The following is a 16,652-nucleotide window of genomic DNA, read 5'->3' on the forward strand; positions in this document are numbered from 1 at the left end:
GCGTAGTTTATGTATTTATTTAAAATATTTATATCCCAAAATACTCTAAGCAGCTCACAACTCTGCTGATGCAAACTGCAGAAATAATCTAAAGCCCAGTTAAAGTAGTGTAATAAAATAACCCACTGAAATTACTTTGTTTATTTATTTATTTATTTATATTTTAACAAATTAAAATAAAACCCAATAAAACACAGTAGAATATATGAAAAACTAGTTTAGCAACTATAACATGAGAGAGAAAGCAGCACAGACCTCTCTGAGTGGAGAAGATTCAACAGATTGTGTGCAACAACTAACAAGGTTTTGTGTGTAGTTGCCACCAGCATACCTTGTTGTAATTTAGGCTCCCAGAACAAGGCCTATGTTTATAAGCACTGTTGCGAACGTGTCCAGAGGAGGGCAACAAAGATGGTGAGGGGTCTGGAGACCAAGTCCTATGAGGAAAGGTTTAAGGCGCTAGGTACGTTTAGTCTGAAGAGGAGAAGACTGAGAGGGAATATGATCACCATCTTCAAGTACCCGAAGGGCTGTCATATAGAGGATGGTGCCGAGTTGTTTTCTGTTGCCCCAGAAGGTTGTACCAGAATTAATGGGTTGAAATTAAATCAAAAGAGTTTCCGTTTAGACATTAGGAAGAATTTTCTAACAGTTAGAGCGGTTCCTCAGTGGAACAGGCTTCCTCGGGAGGTGGTAAGCTCTCCTTCCCTGGAGGTTTTTAAGAAGAGGCTAGATGGCCATCTGTCAGCATTGTTGATTCTGTGACCTTAGGCAGTTCATGAGAAGGAGGGCATCTTGGCCATCTTCTGGGCATGGAGTAGGGGTCACTGGGGGTGTGTGGGGGAGGTAGTTTGGAATTTCCTTCATTGTGCAAGGGATTGGACTAGATGACCTTGGTGATCCCTTCCAACTCTATGATTCTATGAAACAGGTTGTTATGTGAGATGGTCCTTCATATCCTGGTTTCAAGATATTTAGGTCTTCATTAGCATTTTGAGTTGTGCTGAGAAACAGACTGGAATCCCATGGAGATATTTTAAGTGTTGGAGTAATGTGATCTGAGTAGTGAGTGAGGCATGTTGCCGTAATCTAAACAAAACACTTTATGGATTCCCCTGGCTTGCATGAAATTTTGATAACACTAAAATAGGATATATTTTCCAAGGCTCACTGAGGTGTTTGTTTAAACATTTTATGAACTCTGGGTTGCTTGAATAGTGCAAGCCTTCCTCATGACAGATGTGATATTATTCACTGGCATTTGAGTCAAATATACTAGCTCAAGCCACCTTAAGCCCGATGGACAAAGCATCAGCGAAATAGGAAAATACCGGAATCCTATTTCGGGCTTAAAATATTCTAAGGAAATTCTCCTCAAAGTAAAGGGCAATTTAGCCCCAATTTTTGTTACAATATACTTTAAAATCAAGTTTTGGCTCAAAATTCTTCAGCTACATACAGCCAACATCGATCTGCAACTACTTTTGCCTGCGGTACCTGTTTCATCTGCGGCTTGGCATGCCGCTAGTGCCGCCCCAGTGAACGGATCTCCAGCCTTCACCTGGAACTTGGCAACCGGGAGACCTCACCCGGCGGAATTTATTTTCACCACGGGAATTTGTTTGCTTCTGTTTCACTGTATAAGGTTTGATTTTTATGACTGAATTATAAAAAGTCTTATTGATGTTTCCAGTAGCCATCAGTGCTTGTTATTTTCCTTCAACTGAATAGTGGGTTTGGCAAATTACCTTCGCCTCCTGCCCAGGCACACACATGTAAGACTAAGGTAGTTGTCACAATCTGGTTCACAATGACAGCTGAAAACCTAAATATGAGTAAAAACCTTATAAATCCTACTCCTTTAATTAGATTTTCATCTGTTCATGAAGAAGACTCCATTCTCTTTCCTACCCTCACATTTGCTTCTAATTTGCAAACATTGAAGCGGGGGGGTGGGGGCTGTTGCATTTTCCTATTCCTGTTTTTCAGAAACTGTGAAGGGAGAAAGAGCTCCCTTTCTTCTTTCTTTCAGTCTTTGTAGCAATTTAGGATTCAAAGGACTTTCTTTACTGAGCTGTGAAAGACTGAATTCTGGGCGAAACCACCTTTTCAGAGTTGATACGCTTTTGACGCTAGCTGCCAGTCAAATATTGTTTGGACTAACCTGCTTTGCTGCTAAGCATCACTCTTTTTTTTCTTTTCTTTTTTGTAGTTTTTGGTTGGTTCAAAAACTTCCAAGATTATTTTTGAAAGGCAAATTAGTAACAAGGAAAGCTAGCAGAATGGCTTTTACTGTTGATGTGATTGATAGATGTACTTTCACGTTCTCATGCATAGGGTAAAGCTACCAGCTTTGTTTCTGCATTGCTGTTGGGTGCTGTCTCAGTACGATCTATCTCCATCTTCCTGCTCCAGTGCCTCTTCAACTACATATCCAGTGAGTACTTTCTGTCACTCCAGGCTGAATAAGGATGATGTTCCCAAAGCAGCTCCCATATTCATCCTGTTCCACATTGCATGTAGGATTTTGGCATACCTGTCAGTTGTGGTCAGATATGGTCAACTGACTGGTCAATTGACTGTTATTTGATTGTAGGTACAAGCATCTCCAAACAGGAAGAATTACCCAGCTGCCTTCCTAGCCTGGCTATCTTTTGCATTCCAGGTATTTCCATTTTTTAAAAGAATGAAACTTTAGGCTGACGCTCATGTCCCCGGGTAAGACACAGAGAACTGTCTGGTTAAACATCCACATATACGACAATGTAGCGTTTTTTTTCAAAGATGCAATGATTCATTGCAGTTGTTGAAAAGTTAATTGGATTATTTCACTATAAAAGTTAATTTGTTCTGTATAAAATATTTTTTACTGTTCAGATAGAGTTGTTCAATTGCTGTCAAATCATTAAGACTTCTTTGATGGGTCAAATAGTCCGTCCTAATCAGTACTAGAGAGCCAGCATGGTGTAGTGGTTAAAAGCAGCGGACTCTAATCTGGAGAACCGGGTTCAATTCCCCTCCACATGAAGCCTGCTGGGTGACCTTGGGCCAGACACAGTTCTCTCAAAAAAACTCTCAGCCCACACAGAGGCAGGCAATGGCAAAACAACTTCGAACATCTCTTGCCTTGAAAACCCTACGGGGGCCACCATAAGTCAGCTGTGACTTGATAGTGCGCGTACACACACACACAATCAGTACTAGCTTAAAGTGCGTATGTGCTGTCCAGTTAAACACACATGAAGTTGCCTTGTACTGATTCAGACCACTGGTCTGTCAAGGTCAGTATTGTCTACTCTGATTGACAGTGGCTCTCCAGGGTTCCCAAAAGGGCACATCAGCCTCTAAGTGATACTTGGTTGTTGGTAGTTAAACAACAGTTTCTCTGTTCAAATAACGGCACTTGCATAAACATGGCTGCATCTGTGTGTGTGTGTTAAGTGCCATCAAGTTGTTTCCAACTTATGGTGACCCTGTGAATTAATGTCCTCCAAAATGTCCTGTCGTTAACAGCCTTGCTCAGGTATTGCAAACTAAGGGCCTTGGCTTCCTTGATTAAGTCAGTCCACCCCATGTTGGGTGTTCCTCTTTTTTGGCTGCCTTCGACTTTTCCTAGCATTATTGCCTTTTTGAGTGACTCTTGTCTTCTCATAATGTGTCCTCAGTTTAGTCATTTTAGCTTCTAGGGTCAGATCAGGCTTGATTTGATCTAGAACCCTCTTATTTGTCTGTTAGTCAGTCCACAGTATTTGTAAAACTCTCATCCAACACCACATTTCAAATGAATCAACTTTCTTCCTGGCTGCTTTCTTCACTGTCCCATTTTCACACCCATACATAGTTATGGGGAATACTATAGCATGAGATATCTTGATCTTATTCAGCGTAAATGGAAAAAAGTGTAGTAAATTTATTGCTAATAATGAAGGCGTTCTAAAGATCATGGCACATCTTTTAAATTAAAAATACAAGTACATCTACAAAGCAGAGAAGTAGAGATAATCTGGAAGGGTCTTTCCCAGAGATTGTCCTGTACAACTATTTCATTAGTTATGAATTTAGTTTGTTGCTTCTCAGCTAGTGAGTCAGGACCAATAACATCAAAGTAAAGTACTTATTTAAGCATTTTTAGCTGCATCCTCTACCATAAGCACAACCCATTTATCTCCTTTGTATCTTGTTTATAGTTTTTAAAAAGAAAAATACAAAAGAAAAAACTGAATGAATGTATAGGAGTAAGAAGGTAGATTGGAAAGAGAAAGAGGTATGCCTAGGGTTAAAGGGGATTTCCAACCTGGAAAAGGTTGAAGGCTATTGAATTAGTGAAGGAGCAAAGAAATTTTTTTTCATACTTGCATTTGATAAAGTAAGAGGATGTAAAGAGTGGATTAAATTTTTAAAATGCAATTGCTCTTTCTAGCTTCAGAGACTTCTTAGAAAATATTATTTTATGTATTGGAGGGATAATGACCTAGCAGGAGTCAGTGACACAAAACAGCCTGTTTGGGGCTGAGTTTTGGAGACGATTCTCTTTTCCCTCTTCTTATACTTTTCTTAAGATCATTGGGAAATGAAATTAATGTTCCCAGAAAGTCATAGAGCCTAGATAAGCATTGTCCTAATTTTTAAATATAAGAAATACTCCCTTTGCACTAGGTTGACAGGTAATCTTTGTGCTCCTGCATCCCCTTATACACTCATGCAAAATCAGAGACACAATTTGTTTAGAAAAGTTGGGATTCTGCCTGGAAATCCTTTTTCTCAAAAACAGTGATTATTTACTTCTTAATAGAGACACTTTCTTATGTTCTTCATATAAAAGTCCTCTAAAGCTTTCTGCTTCTTCCACCCGCTCTGGATTTCTAGAGTGAAGTAATAGCCATTATGTTCAGAGATGTTGGAGCAAATGGGGAAAGGCTTTCATTTTAATTAAAGAGATTCTACCCAATAGGAGGTAAATGAACCATTTGTACAAGATTCCCCGTTAATAGTATTCTGCATTACGTAAGATAATTTATGTGCTGCTGCTCTGAAGCCTACTGGGGCTCCTATTCCAAGGCATCTGACTGCTGCTGTGTATTTGGGATCAACCTGCATGGTAAGGGTTGAGATAGGTAACCTTTGTGTCCCTACATCCCCTTATACACTCATTCATTATCGTGGTGGTGTACCTGCTGTGCCATAGGATGAAAAGCCACATTGGAGGATATTTGTTTTGATGAAGGGTTGAAGAAGTGAAAACACTGGTCACTGTATCACTAGGCATGCCCACCTGCAGGTCAAGTTGTATACCCCATGACAATGTCCCGAAGCATGCTTGTCAAGCAGATAGCCCATCAGTTGGTTTTTTTCTGCAGACTTAACCTCACAATAATTTGGAATTTGCACAGCAGTGATCAAGGTATCAATGATGTGTGAAATGGAATCAGATCTCTCAGGCAGTCTTGAATTGATCTAGGGTCCAATCAAGCAGGAAATTTCCTCCCACTCTTTTTGGATCTTTGCATATGGCTGGGATAGCCTGTGAGTCTGAAGTGAGTCTGAACATCCTGGGTGATGGCTTCACAGCAGCAGCACATGGCATTCTGAGGACCTCCTCCGAAGATTGCTTTTTCATTAGAAGTCTGGCTGGTATGTAGTATCCTGGATGGGGGCAAATTTTCTCTGTGCTTCAGGTTTTCAGGAGATGCGATAGGAACCCTTCATGCCTTAGAGAAGTTTTGTGAGGACACATTAAATGTCTTTTTGGGAGCCAATAATAGTAGAGAAAACCCTCTCCAGAAGAAGATTGTTTCAGCATTTTGCACAGAAACTGCCATTTGACCCGGGCAAATTGTTGCCTGGTAGAGCTGTATAATGCACATTTCAGGTTTTTGCCTTTTAGTTTCTAATCTCTTATTTTATAATTTCCGCTTCCTATGTTAAGACTGGTCAAGCTGCAATAAATACTACCTAACTCGACTGTATGATATGTGGGGGGGGGGAATGAGAGCCAGACACGTGATGTATTCCTGGCCCAATATCCTGGCATGAGGTTGAAATAATGATCACTAACCTCACCCTGAGAAAGACTAGCCTTTGGGTTTTTATTAACGAGGCTGCCAATTTTTCCTTTGTAAAGAAGAAACTTGGTTATTATATTCATTTCTGATTCTGGAAATTGGTCCTAATTTTGCTTTTGTTCTGGCATCTATTTATTGGGATGCCTGTGAAGGTTGATTAATTCTTTTGCGATATAATGTTGCTTCCCCCCACAAAAAAAGGATTTCTAAATGAGTTGATTACCACTGACTGAAAGTGCACAATAGTGAAGTTTCTTAGAATTCCAATATTTTTCTTGCATATGAACAACTGTACAAATATTGGCGGGGGTGGGGGGAGACACCAAAAAGGTTCAGTGAGGACTGTGGTTAAAACGTCTCTCATTGACAAGGCTACAAGAGTCCTCCACAACTAGGGCTGCCAATCTCCTGGTGGGGCCTGAAGAATTATAACTGATCTCCGTACAACAGAGACCAGTTCCCTTGGAGAAAATGGCAGCTTTGCAAGATGGACTCTATGGTATCACATGCCTACTGGGCTCCCTCTCCTCCCTAGGCTACACCCCCAAATCTTCAGGAATTTCCCAACCTAGAGTTGGCAGCACTATCCACAACTGCTTCATCCTCGTTAATTGTAGTAGCTAAATAAGGATATGATCCAGATATTTTCTGGTTACATTTTCTTGTCTGGCTCATTGAGCAGGGACAGGACATCTTCCCATGTCAAATTAGCTGCTCAAGACTCTTTTGATTTTAATTGCAAGACTCTTTTGATTTAATTTCAACCTGTTGGTTCTGGTTCAACATCTGGGGCAACAGAAAACAACTCGGCACCATCCTCTATATGACACCCCTTCAAGTATTTGAAGATGGTTATCATATCACCTCTTATTCATCTCCTCTCCATCTTTAATGAACATCACAGGTTTTATTTTGTGTTTTGAAGGGTGTTATCTGCTGTAGCCCTTGATCGAAGCACGGTACACTCCATCTATCTGGGATGGTCGTCCTCTTCCACCGAGTGCACAGCTTCGGGAGGGATGCACATGGAGCGGTGAGGGAGGTAGGGGACACCCGCCTAGCCAGCCAGATCAGCCGAATCGACCCTGGCGATCAATGGGGTGACAGATGTCGCAGCCAGATCGCCCTCACATCCTTCTGCTGTAGCATGAATTTAGTTGCATCCCAGCCCTTTGCAACCTGTCAGCAGCACTCTAATTTCCCCTCCTGTTTAATTAGATTATACAAGCCATGTACATTACAGAAAAAGAACATAAGTACATATCCATTCCATTGAATTTTGAATGTGTAACAGTTCTAAATTGTGGACTTCCTTTTAGCTGAGAAAATGAGTGGACAGCCTGTACAGAGTTAATAAATTATCATAATCTGCTCTTATCCATAGAACTATGGATCTTGCCAAGAACGGTTTTGCAGCAAGGTCAGTGTTAATAAAGTAATATATATATATAACTTTACTGTCAACATAGACCTTTCTCCTTTAAGTAGCCTGCACTGTATAGTATTTTTAGTATTTTGAAACATTTGAGTCAAGCTGTGTTGTATTTTGTATACAGTGCTAGTGTTGTTTAAATTCTCATTTTTTCATTCAGTATGAAAAAAATGTAAAGGCTCAGATACAAGCTCTCATTAGTTAACAGCACAGCTTTATCTACCCCATGTCTTTGTTGCCCTTAGTCTTGCTTCGTGGTGGTGGAAAGTGCCATCAAGTTTCAGTGGATTTATGGCAAAGTGAACAGAGATAGTTCGCTATTGCCTAGAATCATAGAGTTGGAAGGGACCACCAGTATCATCTAGTCCAACCCCCTGCACAATGCAGAAAATTCCAAACTACCTCCCTGTGTGTAGCAAACTTGGACTTCCTTGGTGGTCTCCCATCCGGGTACTACCCAGGGCCAAACCTGCTTAGCTTCCAAAATCTGATGAGATCAGGCTAGCCTGGGGCCATCAAGGTAAAAAGGGCATGTCCTGCTTATCTGAGGGAATGTCTCCATCCGTATTTATATTTTCACCACTATCAGCATTTCTCTGTATCTGGTCAATTAAAGGTGTCCTGTTACGGGATTTGCAGAGCATCCTGGTCCTTGTGCTCCAAGACAGCCTCCCGAGGCAGTATCACCTGGCTACCTCAGTGTATGTTTTTTTTTACATCACCAAGTAAAATCTGTTTTGTTCAGAAAGTTGTTTCCAGGCTATTGAGGTTTTCTTTTATTGTATTTTTATTCAGCTGCTGCTGAAACAGTGATTTTGTTTTTTAATCTTTTGCTGTTTTAATTGATCGGCCTTGAACATGATGAATCTTACTCTCAATTGCTGCCACGGTAGGTGATCAATATTACTTACGATGTTTTATGAATTTTATTGCAGTTCATCATTTACTACTTCTGTGTATAGCTTCAGGTGTTGCTATCAAAGAGGATGCAACTGATACGTTCTCATCCTCCCTCTCTCTAAGAATTTAACATTTCCATTTGTGTTCTAAGATGCTGTTGGCTTTCAGCCAGAGACACACACGCTTAAACTGAGCCTGAAAGCGTGCTGGCTTTTCATATAATTGCTTCCGCGATATAAGCTCACACCTTTTTTTGGGAGGAGATGGTTAATGCCTTCAGTATCCCTGCCTCCCCGTCCACATGCTTAATTTACTTTCATTCATCCATGATTAAGTTTAGAGTGACATAATTCAAACATCCATCTGGTGCAGCAATCTACATTGTATTAAGGAGACCTCAGCAAACATGCTGTTGATGATGCTTAGCAAAAATCTTACCTCCTCCCCAAGAACTCATAAACCCCATTCAGTGCTTTGCTCACTAAAATGATTAATTCTCTTGTCCATCCATGACCTGGTACCTAGTGTGCTAGATTCATTTTAGTTCTTGCTTTCCTTTAATGTTCTTATAAAGCCAAGTAATTACAGTTTTAATTTTATGCCTTGGCGAAAAGAGGCTGAGAGACAGTGAATTGCTCAAGGCTTCTTGTCTGAGCCAATAGTGGCCTGCGTTATAGTGCATGTTGCAATCCCTGGATTCCTGGTCTGGTTGGCAGTGCATATTTACCTGTAGTGTGATGTAGTGGTTAATAGCGGGGGTTTGGAGCGGTGGTCTCTGATCTGGAGAACCGGGTTTGATTCCCCACTCCTCCACATGAGTGGCGGAGGTTAATCTGGTGAACTGGATTTGTTTCCCCACTCCTACACATGGAGTCAGCTGGGTGACCTTGGGCTGGTCACACTCTCTCAGCCCCACCTACCTCACAGGGTGCCTATTGTGGGGAGGGGAAGGGAAGATGATCATAAGCCAGTTTGATTCTTCCATAAGTGGTAGAGAAAGTCAGCATATAAAAACCAACTCTTCTTCTTCTTTAAACCATAACTTGGCAAGTGGTTGAAGATTGTCTGCCTGATGCGGGTACCACTATCCTGTGCCAATGTAGAACTATCTTATACCATGTGCAGTATGGCCCATGTTTCAACAGGTCTGTGTAGGCCTCCGAGCAGATGTAGCTTGGTAGTTTCCTGCACCACACAAACTGTCCCTGGCTGTAATGGTCATTATGGTTCTCTCCTTGGCTAGGTTTTTGGTATAGATTGTAGTTGGATAGGTGCTGCGGTTTTGTGGAGGGTCACCCATGATCAAAGCTAGCCTTTTCTTTACCAGGCAATGCAGCTTTCTCTTGACATTCCCAAACATGTAAGATGTGTTGCAAGATTCTTTAGAGACGTTCCACTTTTTACAAGGCTATTTTGGAAGCGACTAAAGGACTGCCTCTGCTGTACTTGAAACATTACTTGAAATGCTGGCAGTACTTTCTGAAATATCCTTGCACTTATCAAATGCTTGCTCACTGGGCCCTAAATAACAGCCTACTTTTATATTTGTACCTGTGTGAACACATGAACACATGAAGCTGCCATATACTGAATCAGACCCTTTGTCCATCAAAGTCAGTATTGTCTACTCTGACCAACAGCTGCTCTCCAGGGTTTCAGGCAGAGGTCTTTCACATCACCTACTTGCTTTAACTGGAGATGCTGGGAATTGAACCTGGGACCTCCTGCATGCTAAGCAGATGCTCTACCATTGAGCCACAGCCCCTCCCCCAATTTTATTGGCTTTGAAATCCTTTGGCTATCTTAAGAAATGTGAAAAGGCAATCATAAATGAACCAAGTCCCCTATCTTCTTGCTGAGTCCAGGATTTTGCTGCTCTTTGGTGTTTGAAAATTAGCTGTAAATACATTATATCACATCTATTGATTTAAGAGTTTACTGAAAATTCCAAATAGGAACCAATCACTGTGTAAATATTAAAAAGAAAAACAGTTGGTTGACCAGCTGGATATGTGGACTTCATTATCTAGAATGCATCTGATGTAGCACATTTCACTAAAGCAGCATACAGAAAGCTGGATTATTAATAGAGATAGCCAGGCTTATAAAGTTGAGAGCAGATACAAAACAAGCATCCTTCTTAACAATAATGATAGTTGGCTATTTAAAAGGCCAATTTAAGCAATGTGCATTTATCGCTATTAACTTGCTCCTTTGCTGTCTTGTGAATTTCACAGCCATGCTTTTTAGTTGTGTTTTAGCAGAGAAGATTTTATGTGGTCAGGTGACAGAGAATTTATAATTTTCTCCTTGAGTTCCTAAAGTCTGAGATAATAGTTTCCCTTTGGTTCTAGAAGATACATTTGTATCCCTCTCAGTAATCTCTTCTTTCAAAAATTCTCTTAGAGTTTGCATTGTCCCTTTTCATGATTTTGTCCTACAGGTATTTTACTGTAAAGCAAAAATATTGTGCTGGAATTACTCCCAAGTGTCAGTTCACATTAACCTCTGGGCTTGGCTTGAGGGGTGAGGAGGGGGAAAAAACACCCTGGAACACAACTAGAAGCAGACATTCTTCTCATGGGGTGGGTAGGGGCTCAGGTTGTTGATTGTTTGACTTCTGAACAGATGAAGGAAGGAGTCAAGCAAGCAGAAAGATTTGTTAGTAAAAAATAAGAACTCTTAGAACCGGATCAGGTGTCTAGGTCTAAAGAATTAGTGTTTCTTTAAAGAATTAGTGTTTCTCGTGAACTTCTGTCCGGATGCTTTGGAAGTTCTTGTTGATGGTGCAGACCTTTCCCCCTGTTTTTTAAAAACAGCTTTAACTATACTAAATAGAAAGTTGGGACAGCTTGCACAGATTTGTCTTTTGCTGTCATGTTTTAAAGCTGAAATAATCAGCATAGGAAATTCTAGCTGGATTTAAAGGATCTTCCCTTTAAAAAAAGGTAAAGGTCCCCTGTGCAAGCACTGGGTCATTCCTGACCCATGGGGTGATGTCACATCCCAACGTTTCCAAGGCAGACTTTGTTTATGGGGTGGTTTGCCAGTGCCTTCCCCAGTCATCTTCCCTTTACCCCCAGCAAGCTAGGTACTCATTTTACAGACCTCGGAAGAATGGAAGACTGAGTCAACCTTGAGCCAGCTACCTGAAACTGACTTCCGTTGGGATCGAACACAGGTCGTGAGCAGAGCTTTTGACTTCTTCCCTTACAACCTGCCTTTTTTTTCTGTGTCAGACTGACTGAGGAACTTATATTCGGTTATCCAAATGTAGAAATCCAAAACACAGGAGAAAAGTAGGAGAACAGAAAATGGCCATGTTTTGTATAGGTTGGCCTTGTAGAAGCATCAATGTCATTGGAATTAGAAAGGAAGTTTGTGTCTGCTCTCTCCAGTGCAACATACACAGTTGTGTCCTGGGAAGCTGGGGCTTCTTGTGTCAAATTTATAGTGCTTCCCCTCCTCTTCTGATACTTTTAGCTTTATATATATTTATATATTCAAAATCTTGTGGTGCATTCTCCCCGTTAAAATATTCATATACTACTTCCCCTACTTTTTTAAAGAATCATAGAAATGGGGAGAAATATTAATTGTACTGAATGCTCTTGTACAGGTAGAGTATGTGTGGATAAAGGCCAATATTTTGGCAGGGCTTTAGCTGCGATTCCTTTGCTTGCCATGTTTCTGTATAATCAGTGAGAACTGTGTGAATAAGATTATTTCTCTTTTGTTTGCTGCGCAAGAAGCAAATTGGTGTCTGATGCGGCACCGGGGAGCTGGCGACATGCTGACCCACCACTGCACAGTGTTGTGTTATATTTATGGTGCTGCATGAGAATGATTTAGAATATAATGTTCTACGCATGTAAAAGACTTCAGAGTTGTAGCTGATTCCATGGAATTTGTTTTGTCACCTGCTTCAACAGGAATAAACTTCGGCACAGAATGTGCTCTCTTTCCTTGTGTAGTAATAGGAATGAGGTCAACAGCTTGCATGCATTTTGACTGCAGTAATTCATCACTAATGTTGAGAATGGACGCATTGGCCCCTACACTTACAGTTCAATATTTGCAGATGCAGCCAGGTGGATGAATAAGTGGTGTTCAACGGAAATCAAAGAATTAAGCTACCTCCCTGCTGCATAGGAGCCCTGTGGTGCAGAGTGGTAAGCTGCAGTACTGCAGTCCAAGCTCTGCTCACGACCTGAGTTCGATCCAGACGGAAGTTGGTTTCAGGTAGCTGGCTCAAAGTTGACTCAGCCTCCCATCCTTCCGAGGTCGGTCAAATGAGTACCCAGCTTGCTGGGGGTAAAGGGAAGATGACTGGGGAAGGCACTGGCAAACCACCTCGTAAACAAAGTCTGCCTAAGAAACGTTGGGATGTGACGTCACCCCATGGGTCAGGAATGACCCGGTGCTAGCACAGGGGACCTTTACCTTTTACCCTGCTGCATATGTAATATCACCTATATTTTTATTCTTTATTGTAAGTTCCTGCTTTCTTTTAAAATTCCTCTCTGAACTTATTTAAGAGGGACATGATAATTCTGAATAAATATCAGCAAATTCCTTAGTGTGTATTTAAGTATGCCACATCTGTCATGTTACTTTTTTGCATGTGTCTTAAATGAACAGGCCAGCTGCTTTGTTAATAAAAGTAATGTACTTTGCCCATGCTATGGAGGTAAATGTTGTCACTTCTTTTTGTGGAAAGATGAATCCTGTTTGTTAGAAACTTGAAGAATAAATGGACCTGTAATGCTGAACCTTTTACATGTGTTTTTAACTTGGGTTGGATGCTGTGGATTTTCCACTGGTGGAGGCAGACTTTTCCTTGAAGAAGAAGAAGAGTAGGTTGTTATACCCCTCTTTTCTCTACCTTAAGGAGTCTTAAAACAGTTTACAATCAGAATTTCTTCCTCTCCCCACAACAGGCACCTTGTGAGATAGGTGAGGCTGAGAGAGTTCTGAGAGAACTGTGACTGGCCCAAGGTCACCCAGCTGGCTTCATGTGGAGGAGTGGGGAAATCAAACCCAGGTCTCCGCTCTTTACCACTATACCACACTGGCTCTCTTGCCTTGCCTTTCTCCTCAAAATCCATTCCTGAAAGTTGGGAACTCTCACAGAAAGACCCATGAAGGTTGCTTGGGCTGCAGTGAGGTGGGAAATCAGAGGAGATTGCCCTCATCTATCAGAAGAATGTTCACTGGATGTAACCCATTATTATGAGAATTCTGTTTTCTTTGAGTAAATATTTACTTTTTTATTGTTCCAATATGCTTTCGAGAATGATGCTATTATTCCAGCCCACAGTTCAGAAGCACAAGAGATCAAATTGGGGGGGGGTGATATCCAACCTCTTCCCCCCCTTATTAAAAGCCATATTTACTTTTGCCTTGTCCAAGACTTTGGTGAGAAATTGCCTAGTGATAAAGTTTGTGACATTCATGCGATCAATCTGAATTTCATTGGAACAGCACATGTTCTGATATTGGCTTTTCTTCTCTTAAAAAAACTTAACAACCTTTTATACAGCAAACAAGCCCAATGTGGCATCGCAGCAGCAAAATGATTTTCGCTTGCTTGTTCTGAGGCCATTACTGCATCTGCTAGACGGAGATCTGTCATGGCATTTTTTTTCTCCTTGATAGGGAAAAAGGGAACTCATTTGTGAGTTGCTTGTCTCCCTCAAAAGTGAAGATGAATGTCATAACAAAGATCAGCCATCATGCATTCTGAATATGCAGTTATTTTGAATTTTCCTCTGTCTGTTCTGTAGAACTGAAGTGGCTTTAATAACAGGTGCAGTGAATGAAAAATCCTGGGAAGGTAAGGACAGAATAGAAAGCTCTAAGCATTAGGAATCTATTAATAGCCCATAGAAGACTATACTGTCACTGGAATAACACAGGTGGATCTTAAGTATCCAAATATGACTATTTGCATTAAGCTTGTCGAGTATATAAAATGTGAGACGTTTTGTTACATGAGAAATCCCAGCATTATTTTTGTGACCTGGTTTGGATGCTACGGTAGTAGAATAACAAATGAAAAAAATAATTCACACTCCTACTTACTTGCTGGCAATATGTCTCCAAAACAGTGGCACATTGATCTTGCCTATGGTCAGATCTGTATGCCTCAGAGTTCTCTTCAGAGCATTAATGTAGTTAGTGATGAAGACCAAATGACAGTGATTTGCCTCTAGAATTTAACTTTAGTTTGTGTGCATATTTTGAAGCACATGTCTAGTGCTCATGACTGCAAAGCTACAGAATCTCAGAAGTTCCTAGGGGACTTCACGTGTTCACGGTGTGGTGGGGGGGGGCAGATTTCTGTGACTGTTGCTCACTCCTAACTTCCATGCAGTGATTTGAAAACCTGGGTCTAGTCTACATGCGTGCAGTTGTGCAAATTAGGGTCTCTTCTTTAAATCAGCGCTCCTCCCCTGGTGAGATTCTACTTGCATACAGTTGTAACTAAGTTGACTCTATTTTGACTTGCAAATCCATGTGTGGAGATCTGAAATGGTGACGTGTGCAGTTCTTCTCCGCTGCATGTGCTAAAAGTGCAAGAGCAGTGGCTGCATTTATTTATTCTATTTACTTTACAGTCTGCCTTTCTTGCTGAGACTTAGTGCAATCAGACAGCATTGGACAACCAATGAACAATGCAATAGGACTAGGATTACAGAATTAGAGAACAATGTAAACAATAAACTAAGGCCAAGGTATACAATGAGCAATATAGAAAGTGGATCAAAGGGTACAAGACAATGCACAATCATTACAGCGGAATACAATCTTATTCCATTATAAATGTGCTCTCTCGCACCATTTTACAGTTCTACTCTTTTTTAAAAAAGCCCTCCTGAACATTATTGTTTTGCCCATTCTGCAGAATAGAAGCATGAGGACCTTCCTGAACTCTAAGGCAATTAATGCATGGCTGTTTCCTCACGGTCACCCTGCTGCCTACTTTGGGGCTTTGGTTTGATTATGCTTGCATTTTCCAGCCATCAGATGTTGCCTCACTCTCCCCATGCATTTCTGTCCGTTTTCCCTGGATGCCCTGTGCGTTTTCTGGATGCTGGCTAAACATGAATCCAGAAAATGCGGGCAAAAGTGCGGAAACACACAGGGAAAGCGAGGCAACCTCTGATGGTTGGAAAATGCAAGCATAATCAAAGCAAAGCTCCGAAGTAGTGGGTGCGGTGAGTGTGAGGAAACAGCCATGCATAAATGGCTTCAGAAAGAGCTAAAGCAGTGTCTAAATAATAGCTCCAGAGGTTTTGGATAGGCTTTGACTTCCTACCAATATCCTAGCAAAAACCAGAACAAATTATAAAAAAAAAAAATTAAAATTGAAGATTAAAATTGTGCCAAATTAGAAATAAGCAAGTTCTCTCAGTATACATGATATATACAGGCCACATAATACACACAAACATAATATTGGTATTAGTCATAAGTATGCAGATGTATACGGTATGTTATGCAGTTTAGTTCTTCCCCATAATTGTTGCCTTGGCTGGTAATAATCCTGTTCTTAAAAGGCCAGTGTGGTGTAATGGTCAGAGTATTAGACTGGGGGTACCAGCTCTGCCATGGAAACTTCCTAGGTGTCCTTTGGCCAGTCATCCATCTACCTCACAGGGTTGTTGTGAAGATAAAATGGAGGGGCAGAGAATAATGTAAGCCACTTTAGAGGATCTCCATTTGGAAAAAAAATGGGGTATAAATGAAGTAAATAAAGTAAAATTCAAGATTCTCCATTCGTCTTCTCTTGCTTTCAGTTGCAATTTAATTATAATATACATCTCAGCATCCACTAAATTTAGATACTTCTGCAGTGATCAGACCAAATCAAACAGTTCAGGAGACTTGAGATGAATGCATCAAAGCTGTTTCTGCTTCATGTTGGTTACCTCTCCACTTTACTGTCTCCTTTAATGCAAGAGAAGTACTACCATATGTTGGCTTCCAGATGTTAGCCTATAAACTGAAGCTTCTGTTGCTTGATAGCCAAAATAGAGATGAATTGGTGTGTTAAAATATCCAGTATTCATACACCTTGACGTTGAGGCAAGTGCTGCACAAAACGAGTTCAGTCCTTTTTATACCGAGGATGGCAGAGCAGGATTTATACCTCGCAGTTGTACTAAAGTCTGGAAGTTGGTGTATGGCTTTTAAGGTAAAAGTAAAGGTCCCCTGTGCAAGAACCTGGTCAATCTGGCCTGGCCTGGATGCTC

The 16,652-nt window shown here is 40.9% G+C and overlaps 1 protein-coding gene across 2 annotated transcripts in view; it reads left to right on the top strand.

Moving 5' to 3' along the window:
- Positions 1-16,652, top strand: part of LARGE1 (LARGE xylosyl- and glucuronyltransferase 1) — a 307,843-nt gene that overhangs the window by 21,967 nt on the left and 269,224 nt on the right. Inside the window, exon 1 of one of the 2 annotated variants that reach the window (XM_056845911.1) lies at positions 14,210-14,230. The exons of the other annotated variant lie outside the window; for it this stretch is intronic. The gene's annotated coding sequence lies outside the window, so the exon portion shown is untranslated. Of the gene's footprint in view, positions 1-14,209; positions 14,231-16,652 lie in introns of those variants that run through there. 2 annotated transcript variants of the gene reach the window in all.

Source organism: Euleptes europaea, chromosome 3, assembly GCF_029931775.1.
Source record: "Euleptes europaea isolate rEulEur1 chromosome 3, rEulEur1.hap1, whole genome shotgun sequence".
NCBI classification, from domain to species: Eukaryota; Metazoa; Chordata; class Lepidosauria; order Squamata; family Sphaerodactylidae; genus Euleptes; species Euleptes europaea.